The sequence below is a fragment of the Aquarana catesbeiana genome, linkage group LG03 (genome assembly GCF_042186555.1).
Source record: "Aquarana catesbeiana isolate 2022-GZ linkage group LG03, ASM4218655v1, whole genome shotgun sequence".
NCBI lineage: Eukaryota > Metazoa > Chordata > Amphibia > Anura > Ranidae > Aquarana > Aquarana catesbeiana.
In genome coordinates, this window is record NC_133326.1 from 392,196,082 (window position 1) to 392,218,337 (window position 22,256).

Sequence of the window (22,256 nt, forward strand, 5' to 3'; positions counted from 1 at the left end):
CCAGTTTGATGTGCCAGCTTTCCAGCCTGATGTCTTGAAGCTTGCCTTCCAGCCTGATGTGCCAGCTTCCCAGTTTGATGTGCCAGCTTCCCAGTCTGATGTGCCAGCTTCCCAGTCTGATGTGCCAGCTTCCCAGTCTGATGTGCCAGCTTCCCAGTCTGATGTGTCAGCTTCCCAGTCTGATGTGCCTGCTTTCCAGCCTATTGTCCCAGTGCCTGCCTTCCAGCCTGATGTGCCAGCTTCCCAGACTGATGTGCCAGCTTCCCAGCTTGAAGTGTCCATGCCCGCTGCCCAGCTCGAAGTGCCCGCTGCCCAGCTCGAAGTGCCCGTGCCTGCTGCCCAGCTTGAAGTGCCCACTGCCCAGCTTGGTATATTCCTGCCCGCTGTCTGCCCGGATGTGCCCGCTGTCTGCCCGGATGTGCCCGCTGACTGCCCGGATGTGCCCGCTGTCTTCTCAGATGTACCCACTGTCCAGTTTGATGTACCCGATGCCCAGCCTGATGTGCCCTCATCTGTTGTTCGGTTTGAAGCCATGAACTTTGGACAATTTCACCTTATTGGAGCTTTGGGGGGGTACTGTCATGAGAGGGTTTACCCGTTGGTGGCGCTATCGGTATCTTGGATCGCAGTACCAGTGTCCACCAGCGGGTGTCTTCCAACACCTGGGACCTGCAGTAAGAGGTCTCTCCTGCTGGTGTCACTGTTGCACCCTTGGGCCGTAGCACCCGTGTCCACCAGCGGGTGCACTCCAGCAGTGTGGAGCAAACAGCACACTCTGCGCTCAGCTGTAACATGAGGTCAATTACCACAGCCTTATAAATACCCGGCAAGCCCTCATAGGCTGGCCTTGGTATCTTTCTTCCTTGTGCCCTGACCTGGTATCCCGTATCCCGTATCCTGTAAACCTGTATCTCCTGTATCTGAACCTGAGCCTGCTCCTGAGCCTGTATCCGATCCCATCCTGATTCCGTCCCTCCTGTGTTCCTATTCCCTTGTACCCATATCCCATCCATTATCTCCCTCTCCTATCCTGCCCTTGTTCAGTTGCTCATCCCCTGTGTATGACCCTGGCCTGGCTTACGTGTTTGATTTTGGTACTTCCCTTTGTCTGTATATATTTTTTTTTTTCCATAAAAATTTTATTCAGTTTAAAGACATACATAAACAGAACAAGTCCGGTACATACTTTTTATAACAAAATGTATCTATGACATCAAAATGGCACTCTTTAAAGATACTAAGGGAGACATTCTGATACATAATGAACAAGAACTGAACTTGTAATATACTAATAGTGTGTGGGGGCAAAGGATCTCTTTCTCATTTTTTCACCCCCCCCCCTCCCCCTCTGGATACCAACCAAATAAGAGGACAGACAAATGGTTCATTCTTGACTAACAAATAATGCTATGTGTATCACTATAAGGCTAACCAGGTATCAAAAGGAGGGTGCAATAACCTAGAGTAAAACATGTATGTTCGTTTAGCATCTTATGAAAGAATATGCCTAGCAACAGAAAGAGATAGAAGGAATAGAGAAAGAAAAGTACAAACAGAAGAGGGGACTAAGGGAAAAGGGACAAGGGGTGGAAAATAAGAGCGAGAGGGGAACCTATAGGGGGGAAGAACAAAAAGAAAAATATATTAAAAAAAATATAAAAAGAGGGGGGTATCAGAAGGAGACTTAAGTGGACCCACGTTTGCCCCCCCTCAGCCCCATCCCCCGGTACCCCATCCAAAAACTTAAAGGTCATTTAACCACTCCGCGAGGTGTATTGACGGTATCTCTCGGTGGTAGTAAAATGTGACCAGCAGGCCCAAAGCATAGAGAATTTATGAACTCTGTCTTGTGCAATATGAATCAGTTCCTCCATCTCTTTAATATTTGAAATTTTTGCGAGCCATTCCTTGATTGTTGGAGCACGAGTGGACTGCCACAATTTGGGTATACAAAGTTTGGCTGCATTGACCATATGCATGGCAAGAGATTTAAAATAGTCCCATCTGGGGAGAGAGGTATGATGAAGTTAAAGTTGGGCTGGGGTATAGTCCAAATTAAATGTCGTGACGTGTGTGATGATACTGTGGACCTCCCTCCAAAATGGTTGAAGGATCTCACAACCCCACCACACATGCAGCATAGTGCCTATCTCCGTGCCACACCTCCAACAAGTGTTAGGGATGGCAGGCGAGAACTTGTGTAGACGTGATGGGGTTCTGTACCATCTAGTGATCACTTTATAGCAGTTTTCTTGGATAGCCACATTTAGCGACCCTTTATGTGTGTAGTCATGAATAGCGTTCCAGTCTTCCGTAGTCAGTGGAGTGTTTAGGTCTCTGGTCCAAGACAATTGTGAGGGAGTCGGGGTCTCGGTAGGTGTTTCCGATATGAGGGTGTGTAGGAGAGAAATTAAGTGTCTCTGCGGTATTTTGCGATGGCATAAGGTCTCAAAAGGTGTGAGGTGTCTTGTCCATTTTGTTAGCGGGGCCTGGGTCTCCAGAAAATGTCTAATCTGTCTATAGGTCCGGAAGGAAAAGGAGGAAGTTCTAGAAAGCGCCCTCAGTGTTTCTAAGGAGGTTTTCCACTGGAGAAAAACTGCTGAGGCAACACGTCCTCAAAGGGCCATTCCTGTTTGAGAAAGCTGCTAAATATCCCAGGTGGGAATTCTGGGTTTCCTCTAAGGGTCGTTAGAGGGCTTGGGGAAGAAGTGGAGTTGTCACTTAGCAAGGACTTCTTGTGAGCTAAAAGAGGTGGATAAATTAGCGGGTGAGACAAGACGGGGTGTAACCAGTTTTTGGAGGGGAGCCAAGGAAGGAGATGTAGCGGCCCAGAAACAAAGGCACCTTCAAGGAATACCCATGACTTGAGAGGGGCATGGATATTCCAATCCGCGATGCTTGTAAGATGGCAAGCCATGTAGTACTTATATAAATCAGGCAATCCTATCCCTCCCTTCAATTTGGCTAGCGTGAGGCGTGCGTATTTGATGCGAGGAGGAGAATTTCTCCAAAGGAAAACAGAACAAGCCTTCCGATAGGTTGCGAAAAAAGATGCCGATAAAGAGATCGGGACTGCTTGCATTAAGTAAAGTAGACGAGGTAAGATTATCATCTTGATCAGGGCAGAGCGACCAAACCATGAAACATTTAAGCCTGACCACTCCTTTAAAAGTTTTTGGATCTTCATAATTGCCAGATGATGGTTAACAAGATAGAGATCAGATAGCCGGGTAGGAATTTGGATGCCCAGATATGTGATCACATTCTTATCCCATCTAAAGGGGAACATATCTTGGCAGTGGGTCATTTCCTGAGAAGGGAGCGTGATATTTAGAGCATGGGACTTGGAATAATTAATTTTCAGGTTAGAAATTTTCCCAAATGACTGTAAGTCTTTGAGGAGGTTCGGTAGGGAGATGCGGGGCGTTTTTAGTGATAGGAGAATGTCGTCAGCAAAGGCTGCTACCTTAAACTCCCTCTCCTTCACTGTTATCCCTTGTATGTTTGGATTATCTCTCAATCTGTTGAGGAGGGGTTCTAAAGTCAAAATATAAATTAAAGGGGAAAGGGGGCATCCCTGGCGCCTGCCGTTGCTGATAGGGAAGGCATTTGACAGGTGGCCATTAACCCTCACAGCTGCAGAGGGATCGGAGTATAGAGCCATTACATGTGACAGCATGCGGCATCCCAGCCCGATAGCTAGTAGGACCTCCCGCATGTAGTCCCAAGCCACCCTGTCGAACGCCTTCTCAGCGTCTAATGAAAGGAGAAATCCCTGGGTCTTAGATGTTGTGAGCCAGTGATGTAGATTCAACGTGCGGATGGTATTATCTCTGGCTTCTCTGCCAGGGACAAAACCCATCTGGTCCAGAGAGATGAGGTTGGGAATGAGGGGCGATAATCTGTTGGCCAGGATTTTTGCGTATAATTTGACGTCAACATTTAAAAGTGATATCGGTCTGTAATTTGCGACCAATTCTGGGTCCTTTCCCTCCTTAGGTATTACTGTTATGTGAGCCATCAGCATTCCCTTTGGTCTAGTCTGGGGGTCTGAAAAAGCATTGAAGGTCTCTAAAAGGTTAGGCGTAAGGGTATCAGCGAAGGCTCGATAATACTGGAGAGTAAAGCCATCTGGGCCTGGACTTTTGCCCGCTTTCATTTGTTTCAAGGCCGTCTCTAGTTCTGTCGTCGAGATACAATTCTCAAGGTCAAGAGTCTGTTGGGAGGTAATTGGTTTTGGACTGTACTGAGAGAGAAAATCTTTAATATGTTTAGAGCGTGTTTCAGGAGTGGTTTGAGTCAAGTGGTTGGTCTGCAGATTATAAAGGCCAAAATAGAATTTCTCGAATTCCTTGGCTATTTCTTCATTCTTGGTCCGGAGAGTTCCCCCAGGGTCCCGAACGTGGTGAATTATAGATGAGCTTTTAGAATTTTGTATCGACCAAGCCAAGAGTCGGCCACACTTGTTGCCCTGCTCATAGAAAACTCTCTGGCCAAGAATGTATCTTCTCTTGACGCCTCTGTCTAACTCCTCCAACAACTGAGTGCATGCGTGTGTTAAGCTTTGAAGAGTGGATTGTGCTTGTGTCAGTTTGTGGGTTTTCTCTAAGGATTTAATTGTATTTAAAAGGGAATTAATAGTTTCTTGTTGTTGTCGTTTAGCTTTTGCGGCCAGTGAAATCAGTTCCCCTCTTATAACACATTTGTGGGCTTCCCAGATAGAGATTGGTGAGATTTCTGGGTTCAGGTTTTCAGAGAAATATTGTCGGAGTCTCGTGTGAACGTGTTCTAAAACAACTTCATCCTTAAGTAAAGAAGGATTCAATCTCCAAATCTTAGTTCTGAAATCTGTATCAGGAAAGGACAGAGTAAGTGTTACTGGGTGGTGGTCAGAAAGGAACATGGGCTCTATAGTGGACTGGTGAAGGGCGGGCAAGTCAGTCTGGGAAATAAAGAAATAATCAATCCTAGAATATTTCTGATGTGGGTTTCTGTGTTTGGTGAGAGACGTTAGGACTTGCGACCTTTTTTCCGGTTGATTTAGGCCCTTAACATTAAGGGAGATACATTTCAACGTCAGGGAGTATGCTGTTGCTATTTTTGAATTCATAGTTAAGTTGAATCAGGTCAATTACTCTACCACCGTTATCTTGGGGTTTAAAAAACTTCCGGGGGATGTGTCCGGGGAGCTCGCGTGGGCCCAAAAAGATAGGGGGAAATGTGGAATCGTCCACTGAAGAGAATTAAAGTAAGACACCAGCGGTAAGGGACAGAGCAGGCAATCGGGCGAGCAGGGGACAGGAAGGGAGGAAATAATAAAAAAAAAAAAAAAAGAAAAAAAATGGGGGGTACAGATAGGAAAGTAAGTTAGACCAGAGGTGGAAATAGGGTATCTATTCCACCTGGAGGAAGAGAATCTGGGGTGTCAGCTTACGTCCACAATTGGACTGCTGCGTGGGGGTGAAAGGATGAACGGAAACCACAGGTCGTCTGCGAACCAGGAATCTGGTATGTTGGTCTTAAGGGTATGTATAGAGAGCCTACTACATAGCAGGAGTGATATCATAAGTGAGCCAAAATTCAATATGTTGTATATCTATGTTATTAACTCATAACGATAACAATAAAGTATCCAGTATAACAAATAAAACAATAATAACGGTCAGAACAAGCAATCTGTGTTGAGCATGACTGCCAGGGATCACCATAGTGGTATCTAATGCCAAAGTTAGAGTACATCTTAAATTTTACATTGATATTAATATTAATATTAATAATAATAATATTGATCTTATCTTACCCTCCTAGTCCATATCAGTAATTTAAACTAAATTCCTGGGGGGAATAGGTTGTGGAAACGGATGGGGGTGAGAGTAAGGGGGAGGGAGGGGGAGGGCAAGGGGGAAAGGTGTGGGAAGATATTGGGAAGGTGGGGGAGAGTGGGGGGGAAAGGAGGGAAGGGTAGATGGTGGGCTGGGGGGGGGGGTAGGGAGGCACTTAGTATTGTTAAAAGGTTGAGTTTTTAATTTTTGTTCAGCCCTAGGATCCCATTCAGACTCATAGGGGGATCGAAAACTTGTCGCCCTAGGTTGATACGCTTCACGAAGTTTCTCTAGACCTAATACCAAAACTCCAGGGTCACTTCTTGCCCCAATATTTTCCAGGGTTGAGGAACAGCTATCTGCATAGGTACATATTTGTGAATGCAATAACATCAGGTAAGTATACGTGACAGAGCTGATATCATCTCTAGAAATCCCCTTATGTTCGGTGTTAAAGGTAGAGATACGGAGTAACAGGATTATGTTTGTACTTATCTCCCTGGTTCTTGAGTCTTGCTCGAACAGCAAGTAAAGGTTTTGAGGCGGGTACAAGGATCGATGTCATCTGTCACGATCGTAGTAGAACCTAGGGGATAAGACAAAGGCTAAAGTTGTTCCGTGAGTGGAGTCTGTGTTGGAGAAGGAAGGGCCATAAGTTTGCTTTCCGCGGAACCCAACAATGTGTGATGGGATAGGTAAGACGTCCGTGAAGCAAATGTTTCTTCTTCTCTTGCACTAGGTGGATCATGGTCCAATGGGTGTGCTATGTGCACCAAACAATCACACGGTGCTATATCCATGGCAGCGTAGTGTCCATAATACCCAATGAGTGTGGGATACAGGTTGGGGGTCCTAAGAGCGCATACGTTCGATGTAACGTTAGGAGCATATGGAATATATCCGGGGGTCAAAAATTTAAGCTTCCCTTAGAGGGTGGTGATGCAGGTAAGATGTCTCTGGAATTGAAGTCATACTCACAGGCGGCAATCCATGGCAGTGTTGTGATGTGCGGTTCATGCTTCCTGCAGAGCCCTTCTCCCTGGAGGTGACGCGGGGGTACTTGGACCTCGCTGGTACAAATCTCGACGAGACGATCTTGGGGTTGGAGAAGATCTATCTGTTCTGTGTCTTTGTGCTTTAGGGGAGAGGTTGAGCGATACCGGGAGCCAAGGTTCAGCTGGAAAATAGAAAGAGCCCCACTCCAGCAGTTCAATGTTAGGAAGGTCAAGTTGTTCGCAAAAACTTTGCAGATCTTCCGGAGTACGAAGTAAAGCAGAGCGTCCCCTGGCGGACGCAGATAGGGCGAAGGGGAACTTCCAACGATATTGGATGTTTTGGGAATGGAGAGCATCCAGCAGGGGGCGCAGGGCTCTCCTGTTTTGTAAAGTTATCTGAGACAAGTCCTGAAACAATTTAATTTCTGCGCCATTATGGAGAATGCGGCCTTTCTCCCTGGCTTTGCGGAGAATCTCCTCCTTAAGTGGAATGTTAACAACACAGCATATGTCCCTTGGTGGTTCATTTTCACGGGGTTGGGGGCGTAGAGCCCGATGTGCCCTTTCCATTTCAATCGGTGAGTCTGCAGGTCGATCTATCAAATCATTAAAGATTGTGCAAATTGTTTGTTGGATCGAACCCGGATCTGTGCTTTCAGGTACACCCCTTACCCTTATGTTGTGCCTCCTGCCTCGATTATCGAGGTCTTCGATGTGTCTGTGGAGGTCATACATGTGGGAAAGCTGTGCATCATATGTGTGTTGGACCTGTCGAATGGCTGCTGCATGGGTCACAGTGGTTTGCTCAACATCATCTATTCGGTGTGCCATTACCTGTAGGTCTGACTTTAGATCAGCAATCGCTGCCGTGACGGTATTCTTTATATCTGAGGCCACCTTCTCTAGATCAAGTAGGCTGGGAGTTTGTGAACTCCCCTTCGTGTCTCCATGCTGGGAATTAGGCGAGGCCGGGGATTGGGCCTGTACGGCCACGTGGAGTGATTGCTTTTGGGTCCGGAACAGCTCCGGTATGTTTCTGCTAAGCTGGGTACCTGGATCCATGGTTGTACGGGTTGCCGAGGAGCTCTGGGTGGATCTATTCATAGTGGCTCTCAAATGTAAGCAGTCTATTAGGCTAGATTCGGTTCCCGGGTTGCAGGAGCTCACAAGTTATGCTGCCATCTCGGTCTCCAGCCAGGCCACGCCCCCCTTTGGCTGTATATATTATCTGTTGTCTGTGGGTTTCTGTTGGTTGGTTGAGCACTATTTGTATTTGGGGTGTTTGTTTATTTATATCACTTATCTTAAATAAGCATTATTCTTATTTCATTTTACATGCGTTTTGGTTTCCTCTTTGCAGTCCACACAATCTGGTCACACCTGTTCATGACAAGGGCAAATCTTCTGGTTGCAACCCGGCCTAAGAGCAGGCCAACTAAAAGTTCATGCATCTCAAGTCTAACAAAAATAGGGAAGGGATAATTAAAGAGAAAGACACAGTTCACTTCCTTTCACTTGAGATATACATAATATTCCCCGGCATTCAGGTAACTCGAAAAGAGCCGGATATAATGACAGGTTATAATAAGGTGCAGGAACAGAAACAGAGTTAGAACATCTGCATTTCAATCAAAAGAGTGTAGCATCCAGATATATAATCAAGTACCGGTATGTTGTTACCAATACATTATCCGGATCAGTCACCTTCCGCATCCGCTCGATGATGGCGTAACGCCTGTTCGTTGTGATCCAGCCAGGCAGTCGCTTCTCTAGCAGACTCAAAAAATTGTGCATGACCCTCCGAAGTCACGTGCAGCTTCGCTGGGTAGAGCATGGAGTATGGTAGTTGCAAGGCTCTCAGATGTTTCTTTACCTCGCTGAATTTAGCTCTACTCCTCTGTACCTCAGCAGAGAAATCTGGATAGAAAGACACTCTGACTCCATTAAACTTAATAATAGCTTGCTCTCGCGCACAATGTAACACTGCCTCTCAGTCGTGATAATGTAGTAGCTTGGCTAACATTGACCTGGGAGGAGCTCCGTGTAGAGGAGGCCGTCCCGGCACTCTATGGGCCCTCTCCACTGTAAAAAATTGGGAAAAAGCTTCACAGCCGAAAGTCTCCACCAGCCAGTTCTCCACAAATGTTGTGGGGTCCTTGCCCTCAGACTTCTCAGGGAGACCAACAATAGAAACATTGTTTCTGCGCAAGTGGTTTTCAGTGTCCTCTGCTCTGTTGTATGTGTCTTGGGCCATGCGATATGCTGCCTTGGCCTCTCGCACAAGCGGGGGGTAACTTCTCCTCTATATCACAGACTCTGCTCTCAACTGCAGTTGCTCTTTCTCTAACCTTTTGAAGGTCTTGTCTAAGTAGAGATACCTCTTCTCTTAGGCCCCCAAACTGCTCCTTCATATCAGTGACTGTAGCTGTGCACATATGAACGGCCTTTAGAATGTCAGCTAATGTTGGCTGTTCCAGGGTCTCTGATATATCCTCCGAGGGGGGGGGGGAGAGGGAGGATGAGCAGTGTCATCCAAAAGATGGCCCAAAGTACTGTCTGTGGCATAGCCCCAGTCTGCCTGTGTAAACAGCTCTGATTCCTCCCCTCTACTTGCCGCCCCCCCGCATCATCATCCACCGGGCCCTGCAGTTTTTGCGTGTAATACAGTATGTCTCTGTATTGCTCCTTACCCAGCGGTTTCAGAGGTTTTTTGCTGGTGCCATCTCTGAGTTTGTCGGTCGTTCACGCTATGCGCTGTGTTTTGGCCGCTGCAGCGGCAGTGCCATCTTGGGAGTCCGGTCCCGCCATCTCCAACGGGCCTCGGCGGGTCTTCCCCGTATGCAGAGGGCTGGTGGTGGGTCCGGGTGGTGGAGGGTCTCGGTAGCCGACTGGGGAGATGAAAAGAGCAGGATCAGGGATGCCGGGGAAGGATCAAAGAATGGATCAGGCAGGAACTGTGAGAAGTGCGTCCTCTCACATGCCGGTCTTGGCCACGCCCCTACCTGAAGAAAATTAGTGGTGTTCTTCTGATCCCATTAATACCACAGGCAGGCAGCTACAGTATTTACAATTAGTGTAGTGCGCAAAGCAGCTGCCAATGCGGCCTCTTCCCTTGGCTCAATGGCATCAGTCACTCCTTACCTAGCCCCACCATGTCCTCCTGAGGAGTCCCCTGAACTGTTTGACCACAGTGTTGGGTACATGCTCCAGGAGGATGCCCAGCGTTTTGAAGGCTCCGATGATGGTACCCAGTTAGAGGAAGGCAGTAACGTGAGCCCAGAGAGAGGGGGTGCCCAAGAAGGACAGAAATCTGGCAGTCATGTTCCCCAAGCTGCAGCATACTGCCAGGTTTGCTCCAGTGATGAGGAGGGAGGGGATGATGAGGTCACTGACTCCATGTGGCTGCCTGATAGGAGAGAGGACGAGGAGGAAGACGAGGCACATCACCAATGAGGCAGGATGCTCTCCAGGGGCAAGCTTAAGGGCAGCACACCGACTGCATCACACCGCAGAGCTCCGCATGTGCAGGGCGCTGCTGTCTCTGCACGTTATTCCAAAAGATCTTTGGTGTGGGCCTTTTTTGAGACGAGTGCATCAGATCCCACTGCTGCTATTTGCAACATATTGGAAAAACAAAAAAACACTGTGCTAGGCTGGTAAATAAAGCAGCTACATAAAATGTGACAAGCAAAAATACAAAATCTATAAAAAATGTAGCGCATAAAAAATGTGATATGTAATCGTCACAAATACCTCAAATCTGGGGGGCGTGGCCTGGTGCGCAATGAAGATGGCAGCACAGTGAAGGAGCTCTGCAGCACACGCGGCCGTTCATAGCCATATTTAGACCCACAGCGCTCAGATGCTGAGCAGAAAGCCTCACCCGACACCGCAGTCTCGCCTGTGCCGCTACTCGGTGTCTCTGGTGACACAGAACATCGTGGATATCTTCAAAACCCAGCCCGCGGCTCGTAGCAGTGGGACTAAGCCCAAAATGGCGCCGACTTATCAAGAGGATGACGGCAGTGAGGATTCGCAGTCAGCTCCAGAGAGCTTGGACAGGGGTAAGTCCAGAACGGATCACCCCCTAATGTTCTCAGACATGTCAGTGTTTGCGGCTGACATTAAAGCTACCTTTTCAGCTGCTATAACAGACTTAAAAACGAGCATGCTCGTTCTCAATGAGAAAATGGCGGTGACAGAGGCAGAGGGAAAGCGCAGAGACTGGGCCATTCACAAGCTTGAGAGAACCACAATTACACAGTCACAGCACTTCTTATGCCGCGTACACACGGTCGGACTTTTCGTCTACAAAAGTCCAACGGACGCCGACGGACTAAAGCTGGCTGGTAATCCGATCGTGTGTGGGCTTCTCCGGACTTTCAGCAGACTTTTTCAGCCTCAAATCCGACGGACTTTAGATTTGAAACATGCTTCAAATCTTTACGTCGTAACTACGACGGACCCCGAAATCCGCTCGTCTGTGTGCTAGTCCGACGGACAAAAACCCATGCTAGGGCAGCTATTGGCTACTGGCTATGAACTTCCTTATTTTAGTCCGGTGTACGTCATCACGTACGAATCCGTCGGACTTTTGTGTGGTCGTGTGTAGGCAAGTCCGTTCGTTAGAAAGTCTGCTGCAAGTCCGCCGAAAGTCCGCCGGAAGTCTGTCGGACAGGCTGTCGGACTTTTGTAGACGAAAAGTCCGACCGTGTGTACGCGGCAATAGAGATGAACAGACACATTGAGGACCTCGACAATAGAGGCAGGAGGTGCAATATAAGAGTAAGGGGGATTCCTGAATCAGTGGAAACTGACCAGATTGTTCCAGCACTAAGGAAAGTGTTCAACAGCCTCCTTGAAAGGCAGGAGGACATAGAAATTGATTTTGTAAGGGCACACAGAGCGCTTCGGCCTAAAGGACCTGATACAGCACCGCCAAGAGATGTATTCTGTTGCCTACAAAACTTTGGGCTGAAAGAAGAAATAATGCGCAAGGCAAGGAGGAATGATCAAATCATTTTTAATGGAGAGACAATAATGCTTTTCCAAGACCTCTCTCAGATCATGCTGGGAAACAGACGCGCATTACGTCCACTGTTGGATAAACTGCGGGAAAGAGACTTGAGATATACCTGGCGCTTCCCATTCGCCCTTACGGTCACATACAATGGACATCAGTGCATATTACGTACTCCAGCAGACCTCCCAGACTTCTGTGAAGCATTGGACCTGGGCAGATTAATCTCCCGGAGTGGTATGCCGATTACCTACAGCCTTCACTGGAAAGGACCCCTCCGACCTCGCCCTTTACCTCACCAGACAAGAGACAGTCCAAAAAACACAAAAGCAACCGCGGAGGCAGTTTCAAGTTGGGAACTCCACAGAGATTGAATGAGGCGCTCAGGAAACAAAAGGATGAGTGATTTCACCATATCACAGCTTCCCTAACTCACACAATATTAAAACTTAAGCTGCCACAGACATTGTTCTGCAACGTCATGCTTTACCGATGACTATTGGATTTCCTTCCAGCTTGCCTATGATCCCCAGCAACAACACAGGAGCCCTTGTCTTACACAAGCACAGTAGAATTCAGGACACACTCTGCGATCACATGTTTTGCGGTGCAGAATCTCTGCTGGTTGGTGCAGTCCCCCTTGATCCTGACTTAACTACACCTACCAAACATAGTCAACTCTGACTTTTGGATACTCATGTGTTCAGCATTGACTACCAAACATTTCAGTGGGACACAGGCCATAGGCCAGTGCTTACAGCTAAGTCATACAAGATTACTGCCTTGACAATACCACTACCAACCGTTTTGTAAGATTCCTTGTTACAATATATAAGTGGTTTACTCAGGGTTGGGTCACTATCCCTAATCTTGAATACTTAATGACTGAACTGTCGGGTATATGGTCGCACCTTAAAATTATCCTGGTTAGCGGACAAGCTCTAACCAGCACCACCTCTTGGCATGGGGACTATACCTTATCACATTTTATATTATTTGGTTTCAGGTATTTTATAAGCGTTTGAGAACAATTTATATATTTCTACTACACACTCTAGAGATAGTATATTAGTACTTAGGAAGGTATCCCTAGTTCGTATAAAATGGCTGCAGAACTTATCTGACTGACAATAATTCCAACAAGCTAATTTAAGTTAAATATACACACCAAGGTCGGGTGTGAATCTTTTAGCTTTGATGTTTTTTGTTACTACAGTTCGGCTGCGTGTGCAGCAGTTAGGACAAGTTTTTTCTAGTCCATTCTCTTAATTACACATTTTAGCAATTCAATAAGTGTGCTGACACTTGGTTGTTAGTGCCTCCCCCTAACCCCACAGCATGTCTCGCGGCTCCTAAAAAGACGCGAGATACAATATACAGAGTTGGTAGGTTCAGTCCTCGGACAAGGCGGTTAGCTTTTCTGAGAGACAGACTTCCAACACTTCATTCATATTCTGAATATCTCTTTCTATTTCTTTCCTTTCCCTTCCCTTCTTATTTCTTTAATTCCTACTATACATCCTCCTATTAGGTGCACAGTAGTACTATTACAGGATTGTTGTTTCAGGTTTCCGATATAAATAATAATTCTTGTACCGGAGTTGTGTTTTTCCTGCAGATCGGTGACCCGAGCACCTCCTCCTAGCCTCCAGCCATGGTCTATTCCTCCCTGGGAAACTGTCCATCGATAATTTCGCACAATGTAAGGGGTCTTAACATATCAGAACGTCTCTCCACCATTCTAAGAGAGCTTAAAAAAGGTAAGCCACACTTTGTTTATCTCCAAGAAACCCATTTCAAAACTCAACAGACACCAAAACTCACAAACTTATACTTTACAAGGGCGTTTCATGCCACTAACCCTAACTCTAAGTCAAAGGTAGTCTCCATTTTGATTAGCAAAGAGGTCCCCTTTGAATTAATGGAACAACTATGCGATTCAGAAGGCAGATTTGTCTTTTTAAAAGATAACACTAGCAAACGTCTATTTCCCTAATAGAAGACACGTACCATTTTGCCAAAACATTGTCAGGAAGCTTACGGGGTTTGCATTGGGATGCTTGATCTTAGGAGGAGACTTCAACATACCGTTAAATCCACTCACCGACACTTCCAATGGAAAGACGTGTATCTCCTACAAGATTCTTAAAAAGATCAAGTCCCTTTTGCAGTCCCTGTAGCTGATAGACACTTGGCGCTTTTTGAATCCTGACGGGAGAGATTATACACACTTCTCTGTCCCGCACTCAAGGTATGCACGCCTGGACTACCTTTTTGTGTCGCAAAGAGACCTTGGCCAAGTGACAGGGACAAACATAGGTGTGCAGACAATTTCAGACCATACACCCATCTCTCTCACCGCGAACCTATTGGGCCCCACACACCGACAACCGACATGGAGGCTGAACGCGTCGCTTCTAACCGACCCTTCTTTAGTCAGAGCTGACCACCAATCTGACACAGTTTTTTAAGGAAAATACCGCCCCAGACGTAGACCCTCTTGTGGTGTGGGAAGCACACAAGTGCACCATAAGAGGGATACTGATCAAAATGGGTTCCAAGCGTAAGAGGGAGAGAGAAGCCCAAGTAAAAGCACTAATAACACAGTTTAACAGACTACACAAGCAGTCCCTCTCTACCGACTCAGCCACAAAACTTTTAGAAACTAGGAAAGAATTGCAACAGATTTTAGACACAAAAGCCAAGTGTATGCTTTTTTTCAAAAGAAAAATTTACTATGAATCGGGAAACAAGACAGGCAAATTCCTAGCAAGAGCGTTGCGGAAACATGCTCTGAACAATCACATTGCAGGTATTAAAAACAAGAACGGAAAACTCGATGTGACATCGGAGGCGATTACGAAACGCTTTCATGACTTTTATCCTTGACTATACAATCTACCAAAACAACACAAACAACCTTATATGATAGGGAATAGGGCACAAATTATTCAGGACTACCTGACCCAAAGTGGCTTACTGACCCTTAACAACTCTGACTCTGATATATTAGAAGAACCCCTTTCATCCCTAGAACTGAGACAAGCTATCGCTCAACTTAAGTCGGGTAAGAGCCCAGGGCCAGATGACTTTTCCGCAATATATTACAAAACCTTCACCATCATCATAACAGATCCTCTCAGAAACGCTTTGAACTCCCTGTCCTCACTGAGGGGAATAACTCCCGACTTCCTCTCAGCACACATTGCAATAATACCAAAGGAGGGTAAGGACCCTGGGGAATGTACTAGTTACAGACCCATTTCCTTATTGAACCTTGATGTTAAATTATTCGCAAAAATTCTTGCACTAAGGATGGGTCCCCACCTCCCAGGGCTGATAGGTTTGGAACAAGTCGGATTCGTCCTGGGTAGAGAAGCCAAAGACAATGTCACTAAAGCTTTACTTCTGATCCATACAGCAAAAACGCAAAATATCGAGGGCCTTCTCCTTTCTACAGATGCGGAGAAGGCCTTTGATAGAGTAGCATGGGATTACATGCTGGCAGTGTGTAGACACGTAGGGTTGAGAACACGCATGATGTCGTGGATATCTGTGCTGTATCACAACCCGTCGGCACATTTAAAAATCAATGGCACGCTGTCAAGGACAGTGCACATTACAAACGGGACTAGACAGGGGTGCCCATTGTCACTCTTATTGTTCTTTCTCTCGCTGGAACCCTTTATTAGAAAAATTAAATCAAATATGGCGGTCCATGGATTCAGGGTGAGGGATAGGGAGTTCAAAGTGGCAGCATATGCCGATGATCTTTTATTTTTTCTGACAGATCCACTAATATCCCTCCCTAATCTACTAAAGGAATTCTCACACTACGGATACCTATCGAACCTAAAAATCAACTACACAAAATCTAAGGCCCTAAATATATCCCTGCCAGACAAGATTCTCAAACAGACTATAGCCAATTCAACATTTAGGTGGGAAACCTCGGCACTGAAGTACCTAGGAACCTAGTTAACACCTCAATTGCATTCAATTTTTGAGAGGAATTACACCCCGCTCCTTAGAAATTGCGAGAGGGACCTTAGAGATTGGAATTTAGGCTACTTTTTGTGGTTTGGGAAAGCAGCAATAATCAAGATGGTGATATTGCCTAGATTCCTTTACCTTATGCGTACCCTACCAGTGAAAATACCACAGAAATTTTTTGCAACTTTAAGTTCCAGCATCCTAAGATTCCTCTGGTAACATAAGAAACCCAGGATAAAATTAACCAAACTAACACAACCCAAAGAAATAGGAGGGATTGGATTACCGAACTTCAAACACTATTACTACGCGTCACACATAGCTAGGGCCATCAACTGGCATTGCCATGAACACGCGAAAGAATGGGTTTCATTAGAAGCAGACTTAAGCCCCATCCCTCTTATCTATGCACCTTGGATACCATGGAACAAATACCCAAATATCTTAAAAAGTCACCCCTTAACAGGAACCACTCTAGAGATAACAAATATCTTAGCTAAACAAAAAAACGTTACAACACTTCCCAGCCCATTAACACCACTGAAGGACAATCCTGATTTTCCAACGGGTGAGCAAAATAATACTTTACAAAACATAACTGACAGATCTCCCCTGCTTGTAGGTGACTGCTTTCAAGGAGACAAACTCAAAGATTGGCTATCTATTAAATCAGAGAGTAACCTTCCTCTCCTACGTCATTGGACATACTTACAGATTCAAAGCTACTTAAACAAATTTGGACACTCTCGAGATTTGATCAGACCTCTGACTGACTTGGAGTCGATTTGCCACGGCAAATCTCCATTGGACAGGGCCACTTTGGTTGCTTATACATGGCTACAAAATCAGAACGTTATGGCGGAGGATGAACATAGGAGGAGGTGGTCGGAAGACTTGGAAGTGGAGATATCAGAGAAACAATGGAGGTATGCCTGCATAATGGCACACAAATGCTCTATGAACACAAAACAGCAAGAAACGCGTTACAAATTATTGATGCACTGGTACAATACACCTGACAGACTTCATAAATGGGATAACCAAAAATCAGAGACGTGCTGGAGGTGTCAACAAGAAATAGGCACACTGACACACATTTGGTGGCAATGCAACCTGATTAAAGGCTTTTGAACGGAAGTCCGAAATTTAATCAAATTGATTACAAACACTAAACTGAATTTAAATGCAGCATGTTGCCTACTACATGTGACTAATTTCTAATTTAAGAGATATAAGCATTCCCTGACCAAACACCTGCTTAACGCAGCAAAATCACTAATTCCCTTGCACTGGAATTCAACCAGGGTCCCCTCTATCTCGGAACAGCTGCTCAGAGTACGTGATGCTTGTGAAATGGAGGACACCCTGGCCCAGGAACGGGGTAACGTGGAAAGATTCCATAAGACATGGCAACCATGGTTTAGTTTTAAGTACTCTCAAACTTATGGGGAGATCGTAAACAACCAATCCCCATAAGACTTGAAAGGGTATTTGAGGTCAGAATTCGCCTATTGGTATCTGTAACGACAACTAGACACAAATCTAAGACTTGCACAGCATCTTCCCATCCTTTTTATACTCCTTTTCCTTTCCTCTTCTCTTTCTTTACCTATACACTCAACATAAGTATTCCTGCAGATGTTAAGAATATATAGCATAACACTACAGATATTCTGTAGTTAGTAATGATGAATAAAGATAATCTCATGAAAAATGGTCAGTTAGATTATCTATCAGTCTGAACTTGAATTTTTAGTGACCAATTACCCTTAATATAACCATAATATAAGATATACGATTGTTATTGTTTATGGTTTATGGATTTTTTCTTCTTTATGCTGTATCGAAAAAACACACGCAGTTGCAATTCACAAAATATGCATGTTATTACCTTCATTTTCTCTTAATAAATCTTTAAATGAGAAAAAAAAAAACACCTCAAATCTGTAAACCAGGTGTAGTGGAATACCATATAGAATAGGGTGAGGATGGGGTGAAGTCCATATGAAGGAAACCAAAGGAAAGTGAAAGTCTCCAAATAAATGTGCACATAAAAAGTCACTGGCAGTGGGAATGTTCCCAATGTGGACAGAAGACTGGGTTGGTCAACACACGGATACGGCTTCAATCTGCAACAGCATCAAATCAAAGAATGGTAGGCATGAACTCTTACCGTATCCTGTGGACTTCCCTGTCATATGACATGGAGTCATGTAGGCATTTCGCCACTCAGGGCACGTAAACCGATATCCAGACTGTCAGGGGTCGCAGATGTCAATTCCCCGAATCCTCGCTGAGTCGTCAGACGGATCTTCGCAATGGGTATAAATGAAATTCTGCCGACTGGAATATGCAGTAGGTAACGGAGATGGGGTATTTACTTCTCTCCCGGTATTATGTAAAAAGAAAAGAAGAGCTTCCCCATGGTGCAGATAAAAAAAAGGTGGTATCTTTTATTGTAATAAAACCAGATACGTAAAAACAAAGTGATCACTATAAAAAGTCGAGGGCAACTTGAGAGAAGGTAAGGAAGCCCTTGGGTATAATGGACAGGGTGCTTGAGGCAGAACAGAGGCAGGAAGAGGAGGACTTCCTTAGCTCTCAAGGCCCCCTTTATCCAGACAGTGTTCCTGCGTGCCCGCCAATCACACAGGAAGAGGATGAGGAGGAGGAGGAATAGGAGGATTGTGTCAGCATGGAGGTGGAGTCTGGCACTCAGCATCAGCAGCAGTCTTTAAGGGATCATTTACAGTCCCAAGAAACCCATGGACTTGTACATGGCTGAGAGGAGGTGGCTGCAGATCATGTCATCCTTGTTGACCCAGAGGACTCTGGACCGAATGCCTCAGCAAAATAACGCTGCATGGCCTCCCTGATCCTGCAAAGCCTGCCGAAGGATCCTCTTATTCGTAGTATCAAGGAGAGGGATCAATACTGGCTGGCAACCCTCCTTGATCCACGTTACAAGGGTAAGGTTGCAGACCTTATCTTGCCGTCGCAGAGGGAGCAGAGGATGAAACATCTTCGGGAGGCCTTGCAGAAAGGTCTGTGCAATGCGTTCCCAGAGACTGGGAGATTACAAACTCCTGTTCCTGGACAACGTGTTGCTGAGGCTTCGGTCAATCAAAGAAGGAGTGGTGGAGAAGGTGGCCGTCTGACCGATGCGTTCAGACAATTTTTTAGTCCGCAGTCCCAAGGTTTGATCAGTTCCAGCAACCATCGCCAGCGTCTGTTTTACATCGTGCAGGAATACCCAGGGGCAAGATCTGACTTGGACACTTTTCCCACCGAAAATCCTCTGGGTTACTGGGTCTTGAGGATGGATCACTGGCCAGAGCTTGCACAGTATGCAATTGAGCTACTGGCCTGTCCTGCATCCAGCGTTCTTTTGGAACGCACATTCAGTGCTGCTGGAGGTTTTGTAACCGATCACAGGGTGTGCCTGTCCACCGACTCGGTTGATCGACTGACCTTCATAAAAATGAATCAGTCTTGGATCACCACCAGCTACCAAGCACCTGATGCTGATGTAATAATTTTTTTTGAAATGTCAGATCCCTTCAAGACTGCCTATGCTGATGCTGAGTGACTACCCCCTTATGCTGAGTGACTATCCTCTTCCTCCTCAATGATCATGCTGATAGCTTGTAAGAATATTTTTGGTTCTGGGTATTTTTTGGTAATTGGGCTAAGGCTCAATTTTTCAGCCTCTGTTTAACAGGGGCATGTAATTACAATTTTTGATGCAATATTTTGCAAGGAGGGTTTGTTGTTGCACTCAGCTAGAGTATTTGTGAGTGGTTGCAGTGTTGTGGCACCAGCACCAGTGGCTAAGGCCCAATTTTTCAGCCCCTCTTTAACAGGGGCGTGTAATTATAATTTTTTTTTTTTTTTTTTTCTTTCTTTTTTTTTTTTTTCTTTTTTGCTACTTCAGTTTTTACAATGAGAGGGTTTAAATCACCATATTTAGGTCATTTCTTCCCATTATAACATCACATCATGGTAGCAGATATAGTATTCTTGTTTTCCTTAAAAAAAAAACTTTATTTTGACATTCCAATATTATATGGGTGAACCCCAGCTATTCCTTAACCCAAATAGTATCTTAATACCCCTATCCCTCCTCCCCCCACCCCCCGAATTCACCCCCCCGATTCTCCCCTCCCACCCTGGTCCCTCAGAAGTACCTACTCTAATATGTGCGTCCTCATATGAACTTCTCCGCATACGTCCATGTTTTTTTAAAGGCTAACCATTTCGCCCATTTTGTTCCCTCCCGGACTTCCTCTGTCTCTACCGAAAGGTCTTCAACGTCACCGGCCTCTAAGATATAGATTCCATTGACCCTGATTAACCATTCACGAATACTTGGGCCTGCTTTCTCTTGCCATTTTTTTGGTATTAAGCTTTTGGCCACATTTAAGAGAGTGGGCGTCAAAGAGGCGTTGTACTTGCCCGTCCGACCCTCCGTCCCGTGAAACAGGCATACCCAAGGGTCTTCTCTGATCTCGGTCCCCGTTATCTCTTGTATTGTCTTGAGTACTTCTTGCCAGAACCTTTTGATTATTGGACACTCCCACCAGAGGTGGGCCATTGATCCCCTGGCGGAACATCCCCTCCAGCAATTACCAGAGGATTCTCCTTGCATCTTGTTTACCCTGTCTGGCGTCATGTACCATCTGGCTAGGCATTTAAAATTTGATTCTATTGTACTCGCATCTACTGCCGACTTATGTGTTGCGTTAAAGATATTCTGCCATGTTACATCGCTTGGTAATGTACCTAGCTCAGACTCCCATTTATTGCAATATAACGGCTTTATGCCTACCCCCTCTTCCCGCACTATTTTATATAGTTCTTTTGTTTTCTTTGTAATTTTGTTTTTCAGAAACAATTTCTCCATAGGTCTAAGATTCTCCTTATCTCTAATTGGACCTGGTAAACTTTTAATAAAAGATGCCAACTGATTATACCTCCATATATCTATGTTCATTAGGTCATTGGGCAGTGACAACTCCTGAAAATAAATAATTTTGCCGTTTCTTGTAATATCCAATAATTGTGTTTCGTGCTTCCTTATCCAATTCCCTCCCACTTCTCTTAACCCTGGTGGAAAAAACTTGTTATCCTTTAAATATATAAGTGGTGAATTAAATTCCCATGCCTTTTGTCTGTGTAATTGATCCCAAGTCCTTAAAGTGTGGCGTGTTATTATGTGTGTATTTGGACTTAATTCCCTAAAGTGTGGTGGATTCCAAATTAATTGGCATATATTTGCCGTGCTCAGATCTCTTTCTAATTTCACCCATCTATTCCCTATTGATTCTTTACCCCATTCCAACATTCGTGAAAGTACTATTGCTCTATAATAATTCTTAAAATCTGGGAGGGCCAGACCACCCTGTGTTTTGTCCCTGCTCAAGACCCCAAAGGCGATCCGTGGCTTCTTGTTTTTCCAAACGAATTTGGAAATAATGTTGTTCAGGGCTCTGAAAAAAGACTGTGCTAACGGAATTGGCAGTAACTGCATTTTATATAGAATCTTCGGAGCTAGAGTCATTTTAACAATATTGACTCGACCAAGCCAAGAAATAGGGGAATACATGCTTTTCTTTGTTTCCTGCTTAATCTCCTCAAGGAGGGGTATAAAGTTTAACTGGTATAATTTCTTAAGGGATTTTGTTAGTACTATTCCTAGGTAATCTATTTTTTTTCGCCATGGAAATTGAAAATATTCTTTAAGTTTGGTTACCTCTTGTTTCTCAATGTTGATATTTAGGGCTGCTGATTTACCAAGGTTCACCTTATAGTTTGAAAGTTCCCCGTATCTCCTCAGCGTAGCCAGGAGGTTCGGGAGTGAGATCCTTGGATTCGCTATGTAGAACAATACGTCATCGGCAAACGCCGAGAGCTTGTGTTCATCGCCTTCCACTATGCATCCGCGTATATCTGAGTTTTTCCTGATTACCGCTAGTAGGGGCTCTAAAGTCAGGGCAAACAGAAGAGGGGACAGGGGACATCCCTGTCTAGTTCCGTTTTCCATCCTGACTTCTCTCGAAAATACACCGTTTACTTTGACTAGTGCGGATGGGGCCTTATATAGTGCCTTGATCCAGTTTAACATAGTGTCGCCCAATCCGATTGCCCTCAGTGTCTTTATCATGAACCCCCAGTCCACTCTGTCGAAGGCTTTCTCTGCGTCCAACGACAGTAGTAGACTGGGGGCCCCCCTCACTTTCATCGCCTTTATAACCAATAGTGACCTCACACCGTTATCCCTCCCCTCTCTGCCTGGGATAAAGCCCGTCTGATCAGGGTGTATCCAGTATGTCATTTTGTCCTTCAGCCTATTGGCTAATACCTTGGCGTATAATTTTGTATCGGTATTGAGTAAAGCGATCGGCCTGTAGCTCGAACACAGTGAAC